Here is a 24,328-nt window from a genome sequence, read left to right as displayed (position 1 = left end):
CCTCGCGGCTGATTCTGAGGCTGCGGCTTACTGAAAGCCGTGCGGCTGAGGCTGTGGCTGAATTAAATTCAGCCGCGCAGCTGAATGCGGCTGCGGCTGAATACAATATTAAGCCTTGCGGCTGATCTTATGGCTGATTATAAAATAAGCTTTGCAGCTGAGGCTTTGGCTAAATTGGATTTTTTAAATGCATTCTAGGACATTTTTTGGAGAGTTAAGGGTGGTTAGGGGTTGTGAGAATAAGAGTGGAGGGAAGAGGGGGGAGGACAGCAGGATTTTTTCAAATGTTTGATTCAGAATTAGTACCCAAATTTTATACTGGTACCCAAAGTTTTATACTGGTACCCAAATTTTTATTCTAGTACCCAAAGTTTTATACTGGTACCCAAAATTATATACTAGTACTCAAATTTTATTCTGGTACCCAAAGTTTTATTCTAGTACCCAAAGTTTTATACTGGTACTCAAAGTTTTATACTGGTACCCAAAGTTTTAGTCTGGTACCCAAAGTTTTATAATGGTACCCAAAGTTTTAGACTAGAACCCAAAGTTTTATACTGGTACCCAAATTTTACTGGTAACCAAAGTTTTAGACTGGTACACAAAGTTTTATACTGGTACCCAAATTTTACTGGTACCCAAAATTTTATACTGGTACCCAAAGTTTTATTCTGGTACCCAAAGTTTTATACTGGTACCCAAAGTTTTATACTGGTACCCAAAATTTTATACTGGTACCCAAAGTTTTATACTGGTACCCAAAGTTTTATACTGGTACTCAAAGTTTTATACTGGTACCCAAAGTTTTAGTCTGGTACCCAAAGTTTTATAATGGTACCCAAAATTATATACTAGTACTCAAATTTTATTCTGGTACCCAAAGTTTTATTATAGTACCCAAATTTTATTCTGGTACCCAAAGTTTTATACTGGTACCCAAAATTATATACTAGTACTCAAATTTTATTCTGGTACCCAAAGTTTTATTCTAGTACCCAAAGTTTTATACTGGTACTCAAAGTTTTATACTGGTACCCAAAGTATTAGTCTGGTACCCAAAGTTTTATAATGGTACCCAAAGTTTTAGACTAGAACCCAAAGTTTTATACTGGTACCCAAATTTTACTGGTAACCATAGTTTTATACTGGTACCCAAATTTTACTGGTACCCAAAATTTTATACTGGTACCCAAAGTTTTATTCTGGTACCCAAAGTTTTATACTGGTACCCAAAGTTTTATACTGGTACCCAAAATTTTATACTGGTACCCAAAGTTTTATACTGGTACCCAAAGTTTTATACTGGTACTCAAAGTTTTATACTGGTACCCAAAGTTTTAGTCTGGTACCCAAAGTTTTATAATGGTACCCAAAGTTTTAGACTAGAACCCAAAGTTTTATACTGGTACCCAAATTTTACTGGTAACCAAAGTTTTAGACTGGTACACAAAGTTTTATACTGGTACCCAAATTTTACTGGTACCCAAAATTTTATACTGGTACCCAAAGTTTTATTCTGGTACCCAAAGTTTTATACTGGTACCCAAAGTTTTATACTGGTACCCAAAATTTTATACTGGTACCCAAAGTTTTATACTGGTACCCAAAGTTTTATACTAGTACCCAAAATTATATACTAGTACTCAAATTTTATTCTGGTATCCAAAGTTTTATTCTAGTACCCAAAGTTTTATACTAGTACTCAAAGTTTTATACTGGTACCCAAAGTTTTTATACAGGTACCCAAAGTTTTAGACTAGTACTCAAATTTTATACTGGTACCCAAAGTTTTATACTGGTACCCAAAGTTTTAAACTGGTACCCAAAGTTTTATACTGGTACTAAAAATGTATACTGGTACCCAAAGTTTTTTACTGGTACCCAAAGTTTTATACTAGAACCCAAAGTTTTATACTGGTACCCAAAGTTTTATACTGGTACCAAAAGTTTTATACTGGTACTAAAAATTTATACTGGTACCCAAAGTTTTTTACTGGTACCCAAAGTTTTATACAGGTACCCAAATTTTATACTGGTACCCAAAGTTTTATACTGGTACCCAAAGTTTTATACAGTTACCCAAATTTTATACTGGTACCCAAATTTTATACTGGTACCCAAAGTTTTATACTGGTACCCAAAGTTTTATACTGGTACCCAAAGTTTTATACTGGTACCCAAAATTTTATACTAATACCTAAAATTTTGTTTTAATATTGGTACCCAAAGTTTTATACTGGTACCTTAAGTTTTATACGAGTACCCAAAGTTTTATACTGGTACCCAAATTTTATATTGGTACCCAAAGTTTTATACTGGTACCCAAAGTTTTATACTGGTACCCAAAATTTTATACTAATAGCCAAAAATTTATTCTGGTACCCAAAGTTTTATACTGGTACCCAAAGTTTTATACTAATAGACAAAAATTTATTCTGATACCTAAAGTTTTATACTGGTACCCAAAGTTTTATACAAGTTTTTTAGCAGTAGGAATTTATTTCAACATCTTTAGTTATGATGCAGTACAAAGCCTATCAACTCCCAGACGACGAGCCGATGCGCTACATGTTGAGCCACGGTCGAGGGTTTCTATGACATTAACTCAAGGTCCAACAACCCTGGATAACTAAGGGGAATTATATCTTTCCTTTGCGCCTGTTCATGTTGCACACCAAGCACCTAGGAACCATTTAATGTCTTCAGTTATAACGCAGTGTCTGCGCGAGATTCGAACCTATTTCATCCCTGATGACAAGCAGATGCGCTACTTGTTGAACCTTGGGGAACCAATTCTTTCCTTTTCTGTATTAGTTTAAGTGACATCTATCCAGCAACCAACTTTTTTTATTGAACTACCTGCCTGAAAGTTTTATGGTAATGAGTTACGCCTGTTTATGAGCCAAGGAAATCCTCCTACTCTAACTTTACATGTTGCACACCTGCCATAGCAGCAGTAGGAACCATTTAATGTCTTCAGTTATAACGCAGTGTCTGGCCGAGATTCGAACCTATTACCTCCCTGATGACAAGCAGATGCGCTTCTTGTTGAACCTTGGATAATTAAGGGGAACCAATTCTTTCCAATTTAAGTGACATCTATCCAGCAACCAACTACCTGCCAGAAAGTCCTATGGTAATGAGTTACGCCTGTTTACGAGCCAAGGAAATCCTCATACTCTAACTTTACATGTTGCATACCTGGCATAGCTGCAGTAGGAACCATTTAACGTCTTCAGTTTTCACGCAGTGTCTGGCCAAGATTTGAACCTATTACCTCCATGATGACAAGCAGATGCGCTACATGTTGAGCCATGGTACGCAGGTTAAATTTGTCTTAAAAATAATCGTCTTTAAAATGCTTATCATATGTACACTTGCAATAAATGTATTTGTCATAAAAACTTACCTCTTATGAAAAATGTTTTTTTACAAAAGTGCTTTTTATTACAATTATTCATGGGTATAATTTTTATGACTAACTTTTTATGTCACATAATCTTAATGACAATGTAATTATGAAGTTATTACAAAAAATACTAAACAATAGGTACTGGAAAAAGAAGAACTGAATTAAAATAATTTTTTGGGGGGTAGGGTGATTTTTATTGGGTGGGGAGGGCCAGGGCGTGTAAATCCCATTTTTAATTTTGGGGTGATGTTTAATTTTTTTTCTAAGGCAATTTTTTTCTGGTAGTGTGATGGTACCCTCCCCCAAAATAGTTGTAAACCTTCCCAGTACCTATAAGAAACTACCCTGAATAGGAGCACCATATCGGTTTAGTAGTTAGCGAGATCCTGTAGTACAAACATAAAGACAGACAAACAGACATCATAATACTTAATGATCTAAAAATAAGACAAATTTTCATTTTGAAATATTGGAGCTCTGATAGCTTTTTGGTACGGTAACAGCTTTGAACCATCTATCATCCGGGTTCGAATCCCAGAAGAAAAAAAAATTTGGGGGGATGAAGGGTGACTTTTATTATTTTTTTTATGGGAAAATAGGGGGGAGTTTGGTTGAGCACCCACCAGTTTTAATTTTAGTTTTTTAAAAAATTCAAAAACTTGGAAAAGGCAATTTAAAAAGTTTTCATTAGTTCAGTAGTTATCGAATTCTTAATCTACAGACAAAATAACTCTCCATACAAATCTTTTTTTTTGCATAACTTTTTCAGTGTCTCTCATCAACCACAACGTATTAAATACATTTAAAATTGAAGAAATATCTAAGTAGGAGAAGCTTAATTATATATAACAAGTATTGCGTACCTAAACGGAAAAATAATAGAGAAGCTACTATATAACTTGAGTATCACAAAAATTGATTGCCCCCTGTGAGGTTTGAACTCACGGTCCCTAGTTTACAAGACGAGTGCTCTACCATTGAGCTAAATAGGCCACTTGTACAAGAAAAAAAATTTAAGATAATACAAATTCATAGTAAATATTAAGTAAATTCTGAAAAATTTGTATCTTTTAAAAACAATAAAATTAGGCAAACGTCAGTAGGGCAGTTACCCTATAAATAGTATTCAATAATATTCATAAGTATCAACGTTCAAAAACATATTGCTCCTGGTGAAATTCGAACTTATAACCCCGGCATAACAGTGTAGAAGAACCGTGCGCTAACTGATTGCGCTACTGGAGCTCTTACATTACAGGTTCAAACTTTTTGTAGTTGTTCGAGATGGTAGTTTCTATGTTGTAATTTTAAAAAAAACTTAAGATAAAATTTTTATAAAAGAATATAAAAAAATTTAAAAGTATAACATTTAAAAAAATTATTTTTGGGCGATGGAAATGTCTGACCCCCACCCCAAAATTAGCTCAAAACCATCCAATGTCAATATATATATAACTAGCGGCTACGCCCCTAGAGGCCTCTAGGGGGCACTTGAGGAAGAGAGAGAGTCAAATTTAATAACCCAATTTCTTATTTTAAATTTTTAAAGAAAAGTAAACAAAAATTTTTTTTTTGGGGGGGGGAATTTTTTTTTTTAGGGGGGGGGGCCTCCCCCCTCATTTTTAATTTAAATTTAAAAAATTTAAAATTTTTTTTCTTTATTTGAGGGGGGGGGATTTTTAATTTTTTGGGGGGGTTGGGGGTGTCCCACCCCCAAAAAAATAGTTATAAACCTTCCCAGGACCTATGAGAAGCTACCCTGTTAAGGAGAACCCGATCGATTCAGCGGTTAGAGAGATCCTTCGGTACAGACACACAGATACACAGACACATAGACATCCTGTTACTGTAGTAAAAGGATTCCTGAGAAGGACAACATTGTCAGTTCAGTGGTTGCTGAGATCTTAAGCTTCAGACAGACAAAATTAAATGAAAATTAAGCCCCGCGGCTGAATTGACGGCTGAGGCTTGTACTAATTTAGCACCTGCGGCTGCGGCTGGGGCTTACAATATCTCAGCCGCGCGGCTGTGTCAAAGCTGCGGCTGAATTTAAAAAATTAAGCTGCGGCTGAGGCTGCGGCTTACAAATATCAAGCCGCGCGGCTGCGGCTGCGGCATAATCATAACTTTGCAGCTGCGGCTGAGGCTTTCTTGAAGCCGCGCGGCTGAGTGCGGCTGCGGCTTCAAATTATTAACAGCCGCGCGGCTGAGTGTGGCTGAGGCTTCCCCAACTATAAGCCGCGCGGCTAATTGCGGCTGAGGCTTAGAGGGGCGTTGGCTGAATGAGGCTTAGTGCGGCTGAGGCTTAATGTGGCTGAATTGGAGTTTTGTGGCTGAGGCTTACAGTGGCTGAGGCTTACAGTGGCTGAATGCGGCTGAGGCTTACAGTGGCTTATGTTTTCTTTAAGCCGCGCGGCTGCGACTAAGGCTGAGGCTTATTGGGTGGCTGAGGAAGCCGCGCGGCTGATTTTGAGGCTTCTCGTAAGCCGCGCGGCTGATGGTGGCTGAGGCTGAGGCTGCGGCTGCGGCTTCCGAACCCTGATAGTATTCACCCCTAGGTGAGTAAATTGATTATATATTCTGTTAGTGTTTGTTTTCTGTCCTATTTTTCCCCTCAATTTAATACCAATACAAACTATATCACACCTCTCCTCAACAGGGATTAAGCAATGGACGATAAATTGATTGTAAATCTAATTCTACAATAATGATTACTCTCTCTTACAATTAAAATTATTGGTGTAAATGTTTTGACACTGCTAGTTTGAATATCCAATTATTATTAACTAATAGTAATAGTAAGTTTTATAGCGAACATTAGAGGTTGTGTACCAGTATAAATTGCACCCAAATATCTCCTGCTTTTGAGTTATGATACTAAGTAATTAGGCCAGTATATATTTAATTGACCACTGGTAGGCATTTTTATAAGCACTATAAAAATCTTTATGTTTCAAGTATGCTCAATTGGTAAACAAAATTGGACATAATCGTATTTTTTTATCTCCAATTATTGAACTTTTTTAGATTATTAAAACTTTCTTTATAAAATTTAGTTGGGGTGTGGTATCTTTTTAATTCTTGATATTTTTACTATTTCTTTCTTTCACTATCTATTTATCTATCAAACTATTTAGGTATAAACTTCCTATAAATCTATCAAACTAATTTTTCCTCGATCAATCTCTTAATTCTCTACTTTTACAAATTTATCTGTCAATCAACCCACTTAACTTCTCATAACTATCTACCAATATACTTATATATGTTTTTATTGGCCTTCTTATCTATATATCAACCTACTTATATATCTATCAATCAACTTATCTGTCTATCTATCTTCCTACTTATCAATCTATATCATCTATCAACATATATCTATTTATATTAGCTAGCCTTCTTGTTCATGTTCATGTATAAACCAATTTATCTACATATAAATCAACTTAACTATCTATCAATCTATCTACTTATCTATCAGCATTTTTATCTATCTATTATTGAATCAACATTCTACTGTATCTATCTATCTCTTCAACTTTTCTTTTTCCCTCTTGGAATAGTAATCATTAATTGAATATTATATGAGGTTGCTATTATCAAAACATTGTTAAAAATTCCAAATCTTTCTCAAATAGTAAAATTTTAGTTTTCATTTTTTCAGTGAGGGAATTGAACATTATTGCTGGAAAACCTTGAAATCATTGACTATAACGTTTAACGAATAGCATAGCGAATTTATCAACTTTGGGATCCAGTTATTTACAGTCCCAAGTTTCTACCTGACCAAAATTGGAGTTCTGCATACATATATAAATGAAGATACTAATTTATCGTTCATTGCCCTAACCTCGTTTTTCTTTACGGAGAGATATGGGACAATGGGCTGTTTATTACACTAGTCCCCAAAATTTTATAATAACTTTTTCTTATTCGTTGGCTTAATTAACAACTTTGGGGACTTTAGTGACTTTAAATTGGTTGATTCATAAAGCTTAGTGTTAAAGCGTTTCAACGACTTATTTTAATCTACAGAAGGGATAATTTTGTGTTACATCATTGGGGATGTGCTTCAATTCATCGACCATTGTCTCATCCCTTTAGGTTCATGAGTTGTTTATTACCTCTGGGTGTTGTACAAAGATTGGTTGCACATCATCCTTCACCGCGCCAAAATCTGAAAATAAAGAAAAGATTAAAATCATAATGCAATTTTGTTACAACCCTATAATTACACTAGCGGCTGCACAATTATCCGTTAGGCCCCAAGGGTTAAAAAGCAGCTCAAGAATTTTATAAAATTTTCTGAAATCAGGAACTGAACCGAATCAGTCAGCGAGATTTTAACGGACATAAATGAAAAACTTACTACTTTAGATCTACTTTTGTAGACTAAATTTAGTGGTTGAAACGTTTGGACACTGAGCTCAATGAAACAACTCAAAATGCAATGAAAGTTCCCAAAGTTTTTTAGGCAACGAATAAGAAAAACTTTAGGGAATAGTGTAATAAACATCTCCTCTCTGATTATAACCAACTATATAACTTGTTTATATTCCTAGAAATACTAAAATGCCAGTATAAAATTTTCCAAAATGGTATGCATATATCTTGGAAAATTTTCTAGAGATGTATAAAAATACTGAATAATTTATCATTCAAGTATTTGTGTATGTCTGTGTGTATATGTGTGTATGTGTATGTGTTTGTGTGTGTGTGTGTGTGTGTATATGTGTTTGTTTGTGTATGTAAGTGTAAGATTAATTAATCATTTCTATTTCCAAGAGAAACGGAGATATATATTCAAATTTTCTCAATTGTTTATTCTTTTAATATTATTCGGGAATAACTGTAAATGATACTAGTACCCAAAGTTCTATTAACACGTTCTCTCATTCGTTGGCCTAATTATTATGGGTACTAAAAATAACAAACTATCGTTGTGCAAACTTTTCATCCAGAAAGGGTAATTTTGTTTATCATCAAAAGGTGATGCACAAACAAAATATAGTTTATTGACTTATCAGTTATGACACCAGAATTTATAACAAGCCCAGTCTGGAGTTTGGAAATGGGAAATTAATTAAAATAGCCGAAAACCTGTCTCTGTTCCAAGTTACCCTGAAATCTTGAATTATATGAAGGGCAGAAAGTTTTGCTGTGTATGGAAGTATTGAAAATATCAGGGATACGACAATGGACGATAAATTTATGTACATCCCCAATGATAATAATCAAAATTTCACCTTTTGTAGATTAAATTTATTAGAAGAAAGATTTTGAACAATACTAATTTCATCAAATTAATCAAGACTTATTAAAAGAACCCAGAGTTTTTAAGCCAAAAAAATGGAGAGAACTTTGTGGACCAGTATAATTTAGAGTCCACTACCCCCTCCCTCCCTGGACTATATGGTGTAGGCTAGGCCTTACTAACTTTCTGGTGTTCTACGACTTTCTCAAAAACCTTGTCAAAAATCGTCTACATGCAATTTGACAAAATGTTAAAAATCTTTATGCTGACTATATGATATTATAGAAAAATGGTCGTAGTTGTAATCAAATCTTGATTGGGTTAGTTTTAAAAGCTATTGATCCATCTCAACCCAAGACTACTTTATCAAACTAACATCTTTGTACAGGCCATATATATATTTCAATAACTAAGGTTATCATTCTCAATCGTCCTGTAAAGGAAAAAAAACACAAATCAGTAAATAATACATACAAAAAGTCTATTTTTGAAGAATCTGAATAAGATATTTAACGTTTCATTTTTTCTTTTTGATTTGAAGAATTGTAGAGATGCATCGCATCTTTATAAAAGGTTATGTAATTAGAAATGCTGTTAAAATTAAATTTTCATAATTCATATTAATAAAAACACATACCTATAAACTTTTTTGACATTTTAAACATATTTCCACTCCCGCTACATATCTATTTATGGTCTAACAGCAGACCATTTCAATACAAACAAAAAAACAGCTGAAAGAAAGGGTTGAAGATTTTGAATGGGCGTAGCAAGAGGGGATTGTGGTGTGGTTGTTATTTTCATTTTTTTAAAAACATTGCAACTGCATTTTACATTCTAATATTTAATACAGGGTCAAATTTACGAATATAATATTTTTCTCTAGATAACAAAATCCAAGGGTCATTACTCTGCACTTGCTCTAATGGCACCATTTGAAAATCATTGGGCTGGTGTCCATTAGAAGAAAAATGAATACCTACAGCTTTAGTTGAATTTGGTTTAATGGAACTGTTATGGGCATTAAATCTATCACAAATACGATTTTTTGTTTTGCCAATTGGGTTATACAAACTAGCGGTGTTCCAACAACAACTCCACACTTCAAAAAGGATATTTTTTTATTATGAAAAATAATGAATTTCAATTTATCTCCCATTGTCTGATTCCTTAAAGTCCCTGAATAAACCAGTTTTAATGTGGAAATGCAGTTTACCCAACTTTTCACAAACTATAATTGTTCATATTTTTTTTCAATTTTATGATATTTTCTTGGTTTCTGTGTTAAAAATTTTAATGTATTCTTCAGCTATATGATATTACAACATCGTCAAAGCTTTAAAAAGCATTGATGCTAAAAGTCGACGATTAACTAAAATAACCTTCTTGTATTTTCACATTATTTTTAAACAGTCTGGAAATTGCTAGTTAAAACCCAACAATTATATAATTTACAGTCTAATAAATAGCAAACCAATAGCGGTTACGCCCCTAGAAACCTCTAGGGGCACTTGGAGGAAGGAGGAGGATTTATCTTGGAACGGTTGTGGTACCTTTCCCAAAAATAGATTTAAAACTTCCTAGGACCTAAGAGAGCCTTCATTGTTAAGGAAAATCATATAGTTTCAGTGGTTGCCGAGATTCTTCGGTACAGACAGACAGATAAAGATACTGTTACTTTTGAATACCTAAGAATTTTACAATTAATTACCAACTCGCAAGTATTAGATCAATATTAAGTTTATTTTGCATTTCAAATTGTTTCATGTACAGATGTGTACATGAAACAATTTGTAGATATGGATTGAGAACAGCTTCGCTTTAAAAAAACCTAAATATGTTCTGAATAAAGAAGCACTAGAATAAGTATGGTTGTTAGTTATGAATATATTGTTGTTGTTATACTTTTCTCATTATATCAAGTGCTTTCATAATATTATATATGAATATGTGTATTTATTTATGTCATGCATGTTCAAGGATATGGATGTGTATTCACCAATATATGAGCGGCTATTATACCCATAGAGGCCAAGAGCAATTGAATGAGGGGGCCATACACTTTTTATTTTAGATTTAAAAGTATAATGTAAAAAAGGCATTTTATGGCGTGATTTATCTTGGAAGGCTACGCCCCTAGAGGTCTTTATGGGATATTTAAGATGGAGCAGGGTGGGGAGGGAATTCGACCCCCCCCCCTTCAATTTTTAATTTTAGTTTTAAAAAGAAAACTTAAATCAAATATCTTAATACCTATCCTGTTTCAGACATAAATGGTTATAATATATGTATATGTTCAATATTTCCCATGTATTTATGTTTTCTTACAAGAATGACAACAACCATGATTATACAAATACCTACTGCAAACAAATATGAAAACAAATTCTAGACATTCGCAACGAGATTTAGATTTCGATAACTAGTGGGATTTAGTATAAAATGTTCTTCTCGGTCTCCATATTTTTGGTATTTCTATTCTAAGGAAATTTCTCTTGGGATGGTGGTGGTACCCTCTCCCAAAATAGTTATTATCTCCCCATAATCTATGTGAAGCTAAATTGTATAGGAGAACCATATCGGACCAGTGGACAGAGATATCATTCGGTTAAGATACACACAGATCCTGTTGGAAGTTTTTTTTTAAGATTGTAAATTGGTTTATAAAATAATATTTGCTACCATTTGATTTATTCTTGTTTTTTAAGTATTCTATTTTTAACACATACTAAAAATAATTTTATGTTAAAATATTTTTGAAGAACTTAATTGTTCCCTAGAAAAAGTAAACAACGTAAATTTACGTAGAGGAAAGTGTATCTCATAAAAATGATTAATTAAGTTACGTAGATCATAGATATAAAACAAATAAAACATTAGAAAATAACTGATAAATTAATGTATTTCTCTGATGATAAATTAATTTACCCCTGTGATGATTTAGATTATTGGTTACAAAGTTTGGACACTACTAGCTTTAACTAATCAATCATGATTCAATAAAAGTGACCAGAGTTCATATGCCAACTTATAACAGACTTTCAGTATAATTTTAAGTCTAATGTCCCCTCCTTCCCTGAAAATGATAGACGAGCATGTCTGAAATAATCAAAATAATCCCAATGTTTTACAAGATTAGAAACCATACAATAACTGCTTAATTTTATTTACTGAATGTAGGAAGTCTAGATGATCAATTCCTTGATTGAACCAAATGGAACATAGTGTAGCAACAATCAGGTCACATTATTGGTTTAAACAGTGTACACAATTTGGTAGGAAAGGGCACCTATTAACAGTTTATTACTTTTGAGAAATTCTATATTCTAAAACAATTAAACTCTCTTTTATGTTGGACCGAAATTATTTCTCTGATTGGCCTCTAGGGTAGTATACCTATTTCTTTCATGAATTGTTTTTGTGTTTTTAAGGTTTTATAATCTTTTAACTTTTTGCTGACGTGAATCCGCGTTTAAAAAAAATAACAAGGATGACAACATTACTGAAAGTCAAAAAGTTAGATACTGTAAAAAAGACCATGAGAATTTCTACTACAATTTAAAAATTAATGTTAATACTGAAAATCTAATGCTTTAGTGTTTTCACCACAAAAAGGGTTTATGACATTTTGTTAACAGACTGGCTGACGGACAGACAGACAATGTTCTATTTTGTTATACAGTAGAAAACCAACCCTACCTCAATTTGAAAATTTTTTTAAAATTTGTTTGCATATCCTTAAATTTGACATAAAGCACCCTTACTAAAATAATTGTATAATTAAACTTATCGATTATATTTTTTTATGAAATATAAAGCATGACATATTGCAAATATTGGCAAAATTACTACTATTGCGAAGGGACCAAAAAGAAACCCCCCCCTCTTCCTCTCTCTCTCTCTCTCTCTCTCTCTCTCTCTCTCTCTCTCTCTCTCTCTCTCTCTCTCTCTCTCTCTCTCTCTCTCTCTTCTCTCTCTCTCTCTCTCTCTCTCTCTCTCTCTCTCTCTCTCTCTCTCTCTCTCTCTCTGTCTCTCTCTGTCTCTCTCTCTCTCTCTCTCTCTCTCTCTCTCTCTCTCTCTCTCTTCTCACGACAAATAATTATATTAGCACTGGTCTCGGGAAGGCAAAAGCAATTTTGAAAAAGGTTGAGATCTCTTAATATATAAAGTGCCGAAAAATGAAGAAAAAAATCTGGACCGTTCCTTCTTGGGAAGAATTACGGGAATGTGTAATTTTGGCTCTATTTCTACCATATTGTAGATCAAAAACTGCGTTTCATTTCCTAAAACCACTGCTAGTTGCGAATCTACAATTTCATTTTAACTTTATTGTCTGTCGACCTGCAAATCATAACACACACAGTAAACTTCATCGCAATTACACACATTTACACACACATGCATGGCCCCACCCCTTCCCCCCAATTCGCTTTTGATTATAAATAAAAGAGAGGGGGTTAGTAGTGGCCCAGTGGTTGATTAAAGTAATTTTAACTAAATATTGTATGACACTAGAGAAAATCAATAATGCTGACACCATAAAAAAGGTGTTAAACATTGATCGTTATTTCATACATGCTAAATTTTAATAACAAAGCTACTCTTTGATTTTAAATGTCTGTCTGTCTGACCAAATGGTATGCTTGAATATTGCTTTTTTAAGAAGGAAAACTAATTTGCAACGACTGTTTCTAAACATGCTAATGAAGATTCCCTGAACTAATGACAACAAATTCTAAAACTTTATTTGTTCATCAGTCTATTGGTACATGACATTATTGGAATGATGAGCAATTTATTTTTCTATTTTGTTCATAGTTTACTGAAATTTCGAGTAAAGAATCCCTTGTATAATTTCAATAACTCACGGTTTCTTTTTGTAAGTCTGTTTAACTGTTATTTATATTAACATGTTGGTATTCTATAGCAAAGCAAATGCAAGGGTTTATGACAACTACTTGGCTTCACTTATCGATATTTTATAGTACAATAAGACATAGAGGTATCGAAAAAATCACCCATCCATCCATCTACGAAAAAAAACCACACTAAAAAAACTGTGTTAAAAAGTTTGTGCAAGTATGTAGTGAAACTTTTCTATGATAACATTTATTTTTATAGCTCAAGTAATATCTCTTCTCAACCAAGAATAAATGGAAAAAAGTACATTCTATCAAACAAGGATGACATCATCCATAAAAGCTGGATGGATTTATTACATTTTTCAATATCGAAGCCGTATCTAAGGATTTTTTTAGAAGCAAAAGTTCTCTTTTCTAAGTTGCTTCATAAATGATATAATATGGTTTAAGACTATTTAACTAAAACCCAACTCTTTAAGTGCAAAGCACCAATAGGATAGATGCTAGCAAATCTTAAAAGTGCCCAAAATGCTTTGTTAAATTAATCCTACGCCTATAGAATCATGACTAATCTCCTAGGAATTAAAACATTTAATTTTTTAACTTATTGATTATAGAGATACTACATCTTCCAATAATCTCATACAAAGTTTTAAATCAATAGGACGAATATAACATCCCTAGGTCAATTTAAATTATTTTTTCTTGACATACATGATCACTTATATTTGTGTATTGCGCCTATTTATCAAGGCCCTTTGCTGCACACTCAAGGATTTATATTTTCTCTCAAAAATGATGGATATTAGACTTATTTATAGAGGTTTTGGATGTTTAATTTAGCTTTAATATAAAGTATAAAGATGTCTGTTTGTCTATCAAGAATATCCTACTGATCACAGTAAAGTTTCTCAGCAATTACCTTTGGTCTCCAATTTGTTGAATTAAAAACTTTTGGTATTTTTGTTAAGACTCAATTAGAGTTTAAATATCTTTAGTGTTCAAGAATTTCCGCTATTAATTTTAGAAGCAGTAATTTTAATTGTCATATTGAAGGATATACATCAAACTATCGATATCAGCTTATTCCTTAAGATCCTTATATAAATGGTAGATTTTCTATACTAGTACTTAAAGTTGGGCTTGATGTCGATGTTAATTTTAGGCAAATAAATTTTAAAAATGTTAAACTAAAGTTTCCTGATTCAACAGAGTCTATTGTATCTACTCAATTTTTAAAGATTAGATGTGCACATGAATCAAAATAGCAGTAAGTGTGTGTGTGTGTGTGATTTGTGTGTGTGTTCCAGTGCAAATAAGTGTAGAGTGCATAAAAATGACTTTATTTTCTTATAAAAAGAAAAGTTGTAAAGATAATTGCAGTTACACCATGCCAGGTATAAGACAATGAATGAAAAATTTATTGACATTCCCAACTATGAGAAACAAAATTACCCCTTATGTACAAAAAAAAGACCTTGGACTCTGCTAGTTTGTAACCTAATCAAGTTCTTAATTAAACGAATGAGAGAACATATTCTTAAAACTTTGGGGACCAGTGTTTACAGCCTAATGCTCTCTTATAAAATAAAACTTTTATCCCTATACTGTTGATAGGCGATGTGATGATTCCTAATAACAAGTAATGTTTGTTTGTCTAATTAATAAATGTGTGCTTCTCTTTTGTTGATGTTGAGATCCTTGTTTTTATGAAAGAAGAAAACATAAAATATGGGCGCCGTGTTCTGTGTTTAGATACTGGAAGGAAGAGGACATTGGGCTGTTTATTATACTAGTTCCCAAAGTTTTACAATAACGTTATATAATTCGTTGGCTTTACAACTCTTGAGACTTTTTAAAATTTTAAATTGGTTTGTTCATTTAGATGAGTGTCAAAATGTTTCAACCACTAATTTGTAATCTTCAGAAGGGGTAATTTTTATCATCATTGGGGATGTACATCAATGTATCGGCCTTTGTTTAATCCCTTTAAATCCCTGGTTTAACTAGATAAATGATACTATTATATCTGCAGGGTTCCAAGTTTAATATTAATAATGATACAGCTAAATTTTACAATATAAAACATAACATTATTTTTATATATCTTATTCTAGGCTAGGTGGCGTGAGGCGGGAGTTGACACACAGTCATTTTAAATTTTAGTTTTTGAGAGGCAATTTCTCTTGGAAGTTATAAACCTTGCTTTGACCTATGAGAAGCTTAATGGTAAAGGTGAACCATATAGGTTCAGCGGTTAGCAAGATCCTACAGACCGACTCACACAAACAAACACATACACACACATACATTCTGTCACGTTTATATAAGGATGTTTAAAACTATAGAATGATATAAAGGTTTCTTTAAACGAACTTTATTTTCTAGCTTTTAAGTTTCTACTTCTTACAGTTTAGTTTTAAGGACCTAAACACTTTTAAAAAGGGGGGAAAGTGCCTTAAAAATAATTAAAACCATAAACCAAAAAGACATCCTTGAATGTAAATTCCATATACTTGATAAAAACAATTTTTCATAATGTTTTACATTATCTATATCATAATAAGAAACATTTGTATAGAAGTATACAGGGAAATAAAGAGATAAGACTATGGCCGATAGATTGATGTGCATCACTAATGATGATTCACAAAATTTTCAACTTCTGTAAATTACAATTATTGGTTGAAACTTTGGACACTCACTTAATAAATCAACCAATCAAAATTCATTAAAAGTCCCCAAAGTCGTTAAGCCAACGAAAAAGAAAACGATATCAAAAACTTTGTGGACTTGTGTAATAAACAGCCCATTGTCCCTCTTCCTTGCTGAGAAGCATAGCTAATAAGAACTGTATGTATGTAGATATTTCATCTAGTAATGCGACTAGGAGACTGCTTATGATTAATATATTTTCATTAATGATTATGCTTACTAGTTCTTACAGTGTTTTTATATTATAGCAAATATTTTTTTCTAAAACTTTCTATTACTTTTTTATTTTAAGCGTAGCAATAAAAAGCTAACAGCTTTCTAAAATGAACAATTTTTAGTTTTAAGCTGTTAACCTATTAAGCAACGAAGTAAAGTTTTATTGTTTTGTTCATATTCCGCTAACTACTAAACTTAATGAGTTCTTCATTTTAGGGAAGCTTTATATAGATCTTGAGATGGTTATAAGCTATTTTCTTTCATCAGCCGTCCAATACAAAGACCTTCATAAATTTCTTTCAAATAATATAAAAATCCGACATTAAAAAAAATTTCTTATTTTTTTCGTATTTTATCTTATTTATTGTAGAATATACATAATTGATATGTAATAAGGAATGATAAATACAAGCTTAATGATTTACATAACTAGTAACGAGCAATTCTACCATTAAGATTTATGCTTTTAGGAAATCATCATGTAGTTATATACTATCGGGGATCTTGGAGAATAAGACAATGGACAATAAAAAATATGATTAAATATATCATTTCTGTAGATTTAAATTGTTGGTGGAAAAGTTTGGACATTACTAGTTGATACCAACCCATCAAACATACCTAAACTTTGGGTATAAGCACAATTTACAAGGGATGTAAAGGGATAAGACAATGGCCGATAAATTGATGAACATCTCCAATATTGATACACAAAATTCCCACTTTTGTAGATTAAAAAGTAAAAAGTGTTGAAATATTTGAACACTCTACTTAATAAACCAATAAACATTCACTAAAGTTTCCAACGTTGTTAAGCCAACGAATAAAAAAACATTATTATAAAATTTTGGGGACAAATGTAATAAACACCCCATTTTCCCCTCTTTTGACAATTTACAGTCCAATGTATACTCCCGATATAATGTATATGAACAATTTCCTCTTGATAAAGTATTTATAACAATTCTTTTGCTGGATATGTTAATAACTAATCAAGCATAACGTAGAATCCTCTTTTATTAATTGTGCTTTTATCTCGATATATTTAAATAGGAACATGGTAATCATAAACTTTAAAACACCTTTTATAAATTAAACATTGATTAAATATTTTTAACATTTAGTTGAAATTTTATACAAAAATCTATTTTTAGAGGTTTTTACTAAACTTAAGTACTTAGTTTGAAAACTTGAATTTATTCATTGTTTAATTTACTTAATTATTTATCATTAAAAGTTGAATAAAAGTAACAGAATGTCTGTGTGTATGTTTCGCTGTGTGTGTGTGTAACGAAGGATCTCGCTCACTGCAGAAGAACTATAGTAATCTTTTACGAAGAAGCCTCTCTTATGTCACTCTAAGGCAATTTTGAACTATTGGTAAGGGTTGCCTCTAGGATATAATGAAACCCACCTTCAAAAAAAAATTTAAGTTTAATGCTCTAGGGGCGTAACCGCAAAAAAATAGGTTTTAGTTAATTTATGTTAGTTTGACTTTTAACTAGCGTTTGATACAATAATAGTAATGCAATGCCGAATAACAATAGATGATATTTTTTTAATTCAACTAGGATGCTTTATTTTTTCCCAACATAGTTTATAATACCTAATGTTTTACTTAACATAAAATTTTCTTTAAAAAGTAGATAATTTTATAAAATATTGCATTTTAAATATATCCGCTTTCAAAACTGCCGGTCGTAAAATACAAAAATCTTCAGAACAAAAGTTGATCAGATTTGCAAATTTTTAAATTTTTAATATTTTATCTGTTCATTTATTTCAATATATATGCTTTAGATTTAAAAATGTTAGAATTATTGAAGCATGATAAAAATTTTCTATTAATTTTAGACTTTGTTGATTCTTTGGAACAACGATTTCTCTGCAAGGGCTAGGTCTTAAGCTCTAGGGCTCTGGAAGGGTGAGTAGATTCAAAATTCAATATTGTTTTTTCATTGTCATTGCTTGGGCTTTGTTTTATATTGAAAAAAGTGAAGCGATTGGTTTTTATTTTAACACCCTTTATTAATGTTTATAGTTAAATTAATCTACACAACAATAATTTTAAACTCAGCAAAAGAAGGTAACAGACGAATATTGGATTATAGAGTAGTTGCACTAATTTTAAAAAAAGATTGTTGTTCATTCACATATTTTTCTGAAATGCACTTCATGCAACTATGCCTTTAATTTATTTTTTCTTCATGTAAATTAATCTACACAACAATTATTCTAAAAGTATTAAAAGAAGGTAACAGACGAATATTGGATATTATAGAGTAGTTGAACTAATTTAAAAAAAGATTGTTGTTAATCAACATATTTATACAAAATTTCCCGGGCTTTGGCTCTATGAACAATTAGTATGTTACCTTCCAATGCTAGAGAACATTTCAGTAAGCTAATGTTTAACTCCAATAATTAAAGTATTAAGATATACTTGTACGTTGCTATGATTTTTAAAAAAAGATTGTTTTTAATCAACATATTTTAAAAAAATTTCCCGGGCGCACCTTATTATAAATTTATGGTTATCAATTTTGAACCCATACTTCAAATATTTTCAAAGGTCAATATAACCTGAATCAAGTTTGTCCCTTGACTAGACCTCACTTTCATCATTTGACTTAGCTTTGGCTCTATGAACAATTGGTATTTTACCTCCCAATGCTAGAGAACATTTCAGTAAGCTAATGTTCAACTCCAATAATCAAATTATTAAGATATACTTGTACGTTGCTACGATTTTTAAAATAATTAAATTATTAAAATACTTGTATTGTAGAATTGCTACGATTTTCAATTAGATTAACAAATTAAATAAAAATTATTTAAGTATGTACATTGTACAATATGGGTATAATGCTACAACATTGATTCAAACATATTTTTTTTTATACCTATGTAATAAATAAACTAGATAAATAAGTATATACGTTTGTCCCTTTAGTAGCTTTGTCCCTTAGTACGTTTGTCCCTTAGTACGTTTGTCCCTTTAGTAGCTTTGTCCCTTAGTACGTTTGTCCCTTTAGTAGCTTTATCCCAGTAGTAGGTTTGTCAGTGTACCATATTTTTCAAATCCTAATTCTATCTTCTTCTATTTAGTAGAACAGACAATGCTCAAATATTTTCGAACCCTTTTTCTTTTTTTAGCTGCCTTAATCATGAATATAAATTGTATTTGTTCTCTTCCATTTGAATTGATTAATCGAAACCTTTTTTATTTCTTAAGAAACCGGTCAATTTCAATTTAAACCACGCTTTATAAGAAATTGAAAAAGAAAGAAATAAAGCTTCTATTTGAAAAAGCAATAAAAGTAAATCACCTTTTTTGCTGAGATTATTATCGAAGCCATAAGACTGAACACAACAGGACAATAAAATTATCAATAGTTTCAATCTTTCACTGTTCAAAGCCATGCTTTTTATATACACAATCACTTTTTATAGCTTTAATAACATTTTATGTAATTTCTTTGATGTTCATATTAGAAATTATTCTAAATGTCACCATGTATTGTATTCACTTTTTTATATTTAGTATATTTTTATAACTAAATGTCATATTATTTGAAAAATTTCGGAGTCCTTTCTCTGCAAAGGATGAATGAAAACTAAACGGACCATTTTGTTCAAGTTACAATATTATTCTCCTTCTATCTCTATCTCCCCCCCCCCTCTCTCTCTCTCTCTCTCTCTCTCTTTATGTCTCCGTCTCCTCCGATATGGTTGCAAGAGTTTTATCTCTTCTCCGTTCCTCCTCCCATATCTATCTATTAATCTATGCAATTCTCCGACAGAAAGGGGGGGGGGATGAGGAAGTGGGCATAGAAAATGATCATAGCATGAAGTAATAGTCTAAAAAAATGAATTTAGATTTATATAAAGCAATGCCAATTTATTTACTATTACAAATTTTGCCACTGGTCTTTAGAGGTGGAGATGAAACCCCTTGCCTTTTATATTTGTATTTCAAAAAAGTAATTTGTGGGCTAAAATTTTCTGGGATACCTTACACAACTCTAAAAATAGAAATAAAGAAATTTAAAGACCTTTACGAAGCTTGCCTGAAAAGAATTGAATTATTGGCAAAATTGTTGTTGGTTAAATATTTTCTCTAATTATTAAAGAAATTTACTTTTAGAAAACTTGTCTATATTGTTGAATGGCACGGGCTGTGATTCACTATTTTACTACTATACTATTAAATCTCCCCTTCTCTTTTTTTTATTTTCCACTCCCCCCTCCCCTCTTCATTTGAGTAGTAGGTCTCCCCGTCAAATACGAGAATATATCTAGTTTCCTCTATACATACAGATGTACGTATCAGGGATATTAAGGGAAAAGACAATTGACAATATATTTTGTACATACCCATTGATGATAAACAAAAATATATCTTCTGTAGATTCAAATTGTTGGTTGACAAGTTCAACATTACTAGTTTGGAGCCAAAAAATATGAGCTAATGAATAAGAAAACGTGGTTATACAACTTTGGGTACCATTCGTAAAACAATGCCCCTCCCCCTCCCTGTGTATAAATGTACATGTATAAGCTTAAGGATGGTAGTAGATGTGATGGGACAGATAGATTTACAGTAAAGCTATGTTAATTTAGGAAAATATACAAATAAATGGATGTAAAACCATTAGCGGATTTTCTTGAAAATTTATTTGAAGATTTTTTCAATGGCTGTTTGATTATTTGTGTTAATAAGTAGCGCAGCAATATTAAACTTACAATACTTTGGATGATATAGGGAGAAATAGATAGAGAAAGAGAAAGAAAAAGAGATAAATATATAGTGAATGCAAAAATATCTATTTATCGCATAGTATTAGGTATAATTTTATGATTTTTATAATAATTTTCGTTGAAATTGTCTGTAATTTGATCCTATACATGATCTTTCAGTATGGCCGAGAAAAGAATACGGCGGATATTAAACTATTTTGAAGACATACTGGAAAGAAAAAATCCAAAAAGGGGAGAAAAATACAATATGTTTAATTTTAAATCTATATTTTGGTTTATTTGGACGCAGGAAATTTAATATTTATTCAACCAACTTGTCCCAAAATATGATAACCAACAGTAAGAGACCATATATTCAAATTTTCCCCACAATAAAATGACAACACACACACAGTGTGTCCCAGAACCAACTTTACATCTTTTTTCCCTCACCCACTTTTCCCCCCATAAAAATACTTGTTATACTATATCCCCGCCCCCACACCCCTATTTTATCCCTTCTCCTATTTCTCACAAATGTTTATGAAAATAAAAGTATAAGTAAATTATATTTTATTCATGATAGAATCATCTAACTGTTTTTTATTTTATTTTTTGATTTCTATGACGATTAACCGTATTACAATAAGAATATTTTTTCGCTTCGTATTATAGACAGCATTGAAAAATATAAAATTAAAACTTGATTTGCTAGTCACGAAGGGCCGATTTGTCCCTAATACGATGTTATAAATGTTTTTTTTTGGTTATTGCTGAAAACCGGTACTCGGATAATCGGATAATATCGGTAATCGGATAATAATTGATTTCAAAACCATACTTAAAATTTTACAACTACGACTCAAAAGAAATTTAAGAACAAAAGTTATTTTTCATTTTGACTTGATTTTTTACTAAGGATTTTAAGAATCAAGGCTTTGTACGATACATTGATATATTTACAACTCCAATAATCAAAAATAATATTATCCTTCATTTACAATAAAATTAGTGAATAAAAGTTTATACGACCTTAAAGAGATTTGATAAAAGTCATCTTAATTTTTTAGCCAACAAATGAGATATTTTGTTTATAAAATCGGCTACTGAGAATTATGTATAGTCTAGTACATTTTCTTCCCTGAATTATTTTTTCTTAGTCTGACCATTTCAGCTTCGCTTTTATGGAAATCATAATCCATATTTTCTTAAATATTGAAACCAAATATTTTCATATTGTTTACATATCGTTTAATTTCTGCCACTGTGTTCATCTAACTAAATCTGCTCAAAATTGAGATTAATATTATGAGTGGTAGGGATTTGGTTTAAAGGTATCCATGGATCTTAAGGGATAAGACAATGGACAATAAATAAATGTAACTGATAATTATTACCCCTTTAGTACATCAAAATCATTGCTTAAAAAGTTTAGACACTGCTAGTTTAAATCCACCAGTAATGTTCAGTGGCGTGCGAAGCACTTTGTCTAGGGGGGGGCATTTTGAAGATTTTGTAAAATTTTGCCCCCCCCTAAATCAAAGTGCCCCGGGGGGGCACTTTGCTTTAGGGGGGGGCATTTTGATTATATATACTAATTTTAAATAAGGGCGTTTTAAGGGGTGGGATTATTTGATTATAGGCCTCCTAGTCCTTATCCCTTCTTCCCCATCCCTTCCCCCATCCCTATTTCCCATTTATATCCCCCCACCTCTCCCCCCCCATCTCTTCCCCCCCCCATCTCTTCTCCCCCATTCCTTCTCCCCACCCTGCGATGACCAAAGGGAAGGGAGCTAGAAGGCATCTTCGAAAAAATAGTACAGAAGATAAATTAACCTTTCCCCCCCCCCCTCCACCACAAACATTTTTAATGGGTGGAAGGGGATGTTATAAAATCTCAGCAGGAAGGATGAATAACCCCATTAAAAAAAATTGGGGGGAGGGGGGAGATAAAAACACTCATTTTGGAAATAATTTACCAAAAATTAACCTAATATGAAAAAATGATATTAAATATTTCTTTATTGTTTGACAACAAGGATGACAACATCTTTAAGTAGCAAAGCACAAAAATCATTAATAAGAATACAGACAAGTAGATTTAAAGAGCATCTGTTGAAATAAATATATATTTTAGGTAGAAAAAGTCACAAATCCTTTTTCCTGTATGTTGTGTGATGACAGTCAAAGTAAATTACATACTGGATGCTCGAAACAGCAAGAAATTTTTTTTTTTTTTAATATTATAATCCACAAAAAAATTTATCGTACCATAAAAACCAAAGATATAATGAACTGTGCAAAAAATAAAAAAAAATTACTTGTCCTTTCATTGTGATAAAAAGCAGAAACCATTTGGAAGGGCGCGAAGCGCAAATTTTTTTCTTCAAATATGCAGGGAGGAAGGGGTTTTTGGGCTATTTATTACACTAGTCCCCAATATTTCATAGCAGAAACCATTTGGAAGGGCGTGAAGCGAAAATTTTTTTCTTCAAATATGCAGGGAGGGAGGGGTTTTTGGGCTATTTATTACACTAGTCCCCAATATTTCATAGCAGAAACCATTTGGAAGGGCGCGAAGCGCAAATTTTTTTCTTCAAATATGCAGGGAGGAAGGGGTTTTTGGGCTATTTATTACACTAGTCCCCAATATTTTATAGCAGAAACCATTTGGAAGGGCGCGAAGCGCAAATTTTTTTCTTCAAATATGCAGGAAGGAAGGGGTTTTTGGGCTATTTATTACACTAGTCCCCAATATTTCATAGCAGAAACCATTTGGAAGGGCGCAAAGCGCAAATTTTTTTCTTCAAATATGCAGGGAGGGAGGGTTTTTTTAGCTATATATTACACTAGTCCCCAATATTTCATAGCAGAAACCATTTGGAAGGGCGCGAAGCGCAAATTTTTTTCTCCAAATATGCAGGGAGGGAGGGGTTTTTGGGCTATTTATTACACTAGTCCCCAATATTTCATAGCAGAAACCATTTAGAAGGGCACGAAGCGCAAATTTTTTTCTTCAAATATGCAGGGAGGGAGGGGTTTTTGGGCTATTTATTACACTAGTCCCCAATATTTCATATAAAATTTTCTTATTCGTTGGCTCAACAACTTTAGGGACTTTAATGGAAT

General features: G+C 32.1%; 1 long non-coding RNA gene and 1 other non-coding gene across 2 annotated transcripts in view; both read right to left on the bottom strand.

Annotated features, from left to right (window-relative positions):
- The window catches only part of LOC145326114 (uncharacterized), a 28,994-nt gene extending 8,918 nt beyond the window's left edge, over nucleotides 1-20,076 (bottom strand). Inside the window, exons 1-2 of the long non-coding RNA XR_013881752.1 lie at nucleotides 19,789-20,076; nucleotides 7,537-7,589 (exon numbers count right to left, since the gene is read on the bottom strand). This is a non-coding gene — a long non-coding RNA (uncharacterized LOC145326114). The remainder of the gene's footprint in view (nucleotides 1-7,536; nucleotides 7,590-19,788) is intronic.
- Nucleotides 4,333-4,404, bottom strand: TRNAT-UGU (transfer RNA threonine (anticodon UGU)). Its single transcript has one exon. It is a non-coding gene; the product is annotated as a tRNA-Thr (tRNA).
- Nucleotides 20,077-24,328: the final 4,252 nt, after the last annotated feature.

Source organism: Acartia tonsa, chromosome 8 (assembly GCF_053477335.1).
Source record: "Acartia tonsa isolate MP-2025a chromosome 8, ASM5347733v1, whole genome shotgun sequence".
NCBI classification, from domain to species: domain Eukaryota; kingdom Metazoa; phylum Arthropoda; class Copepoda; order Calanoida; family Acartiidae; genus Acartia; species Acartia tonsa.
This window is presented reverse-complemented; position numbering and strand designations above follow the sequence as displayed.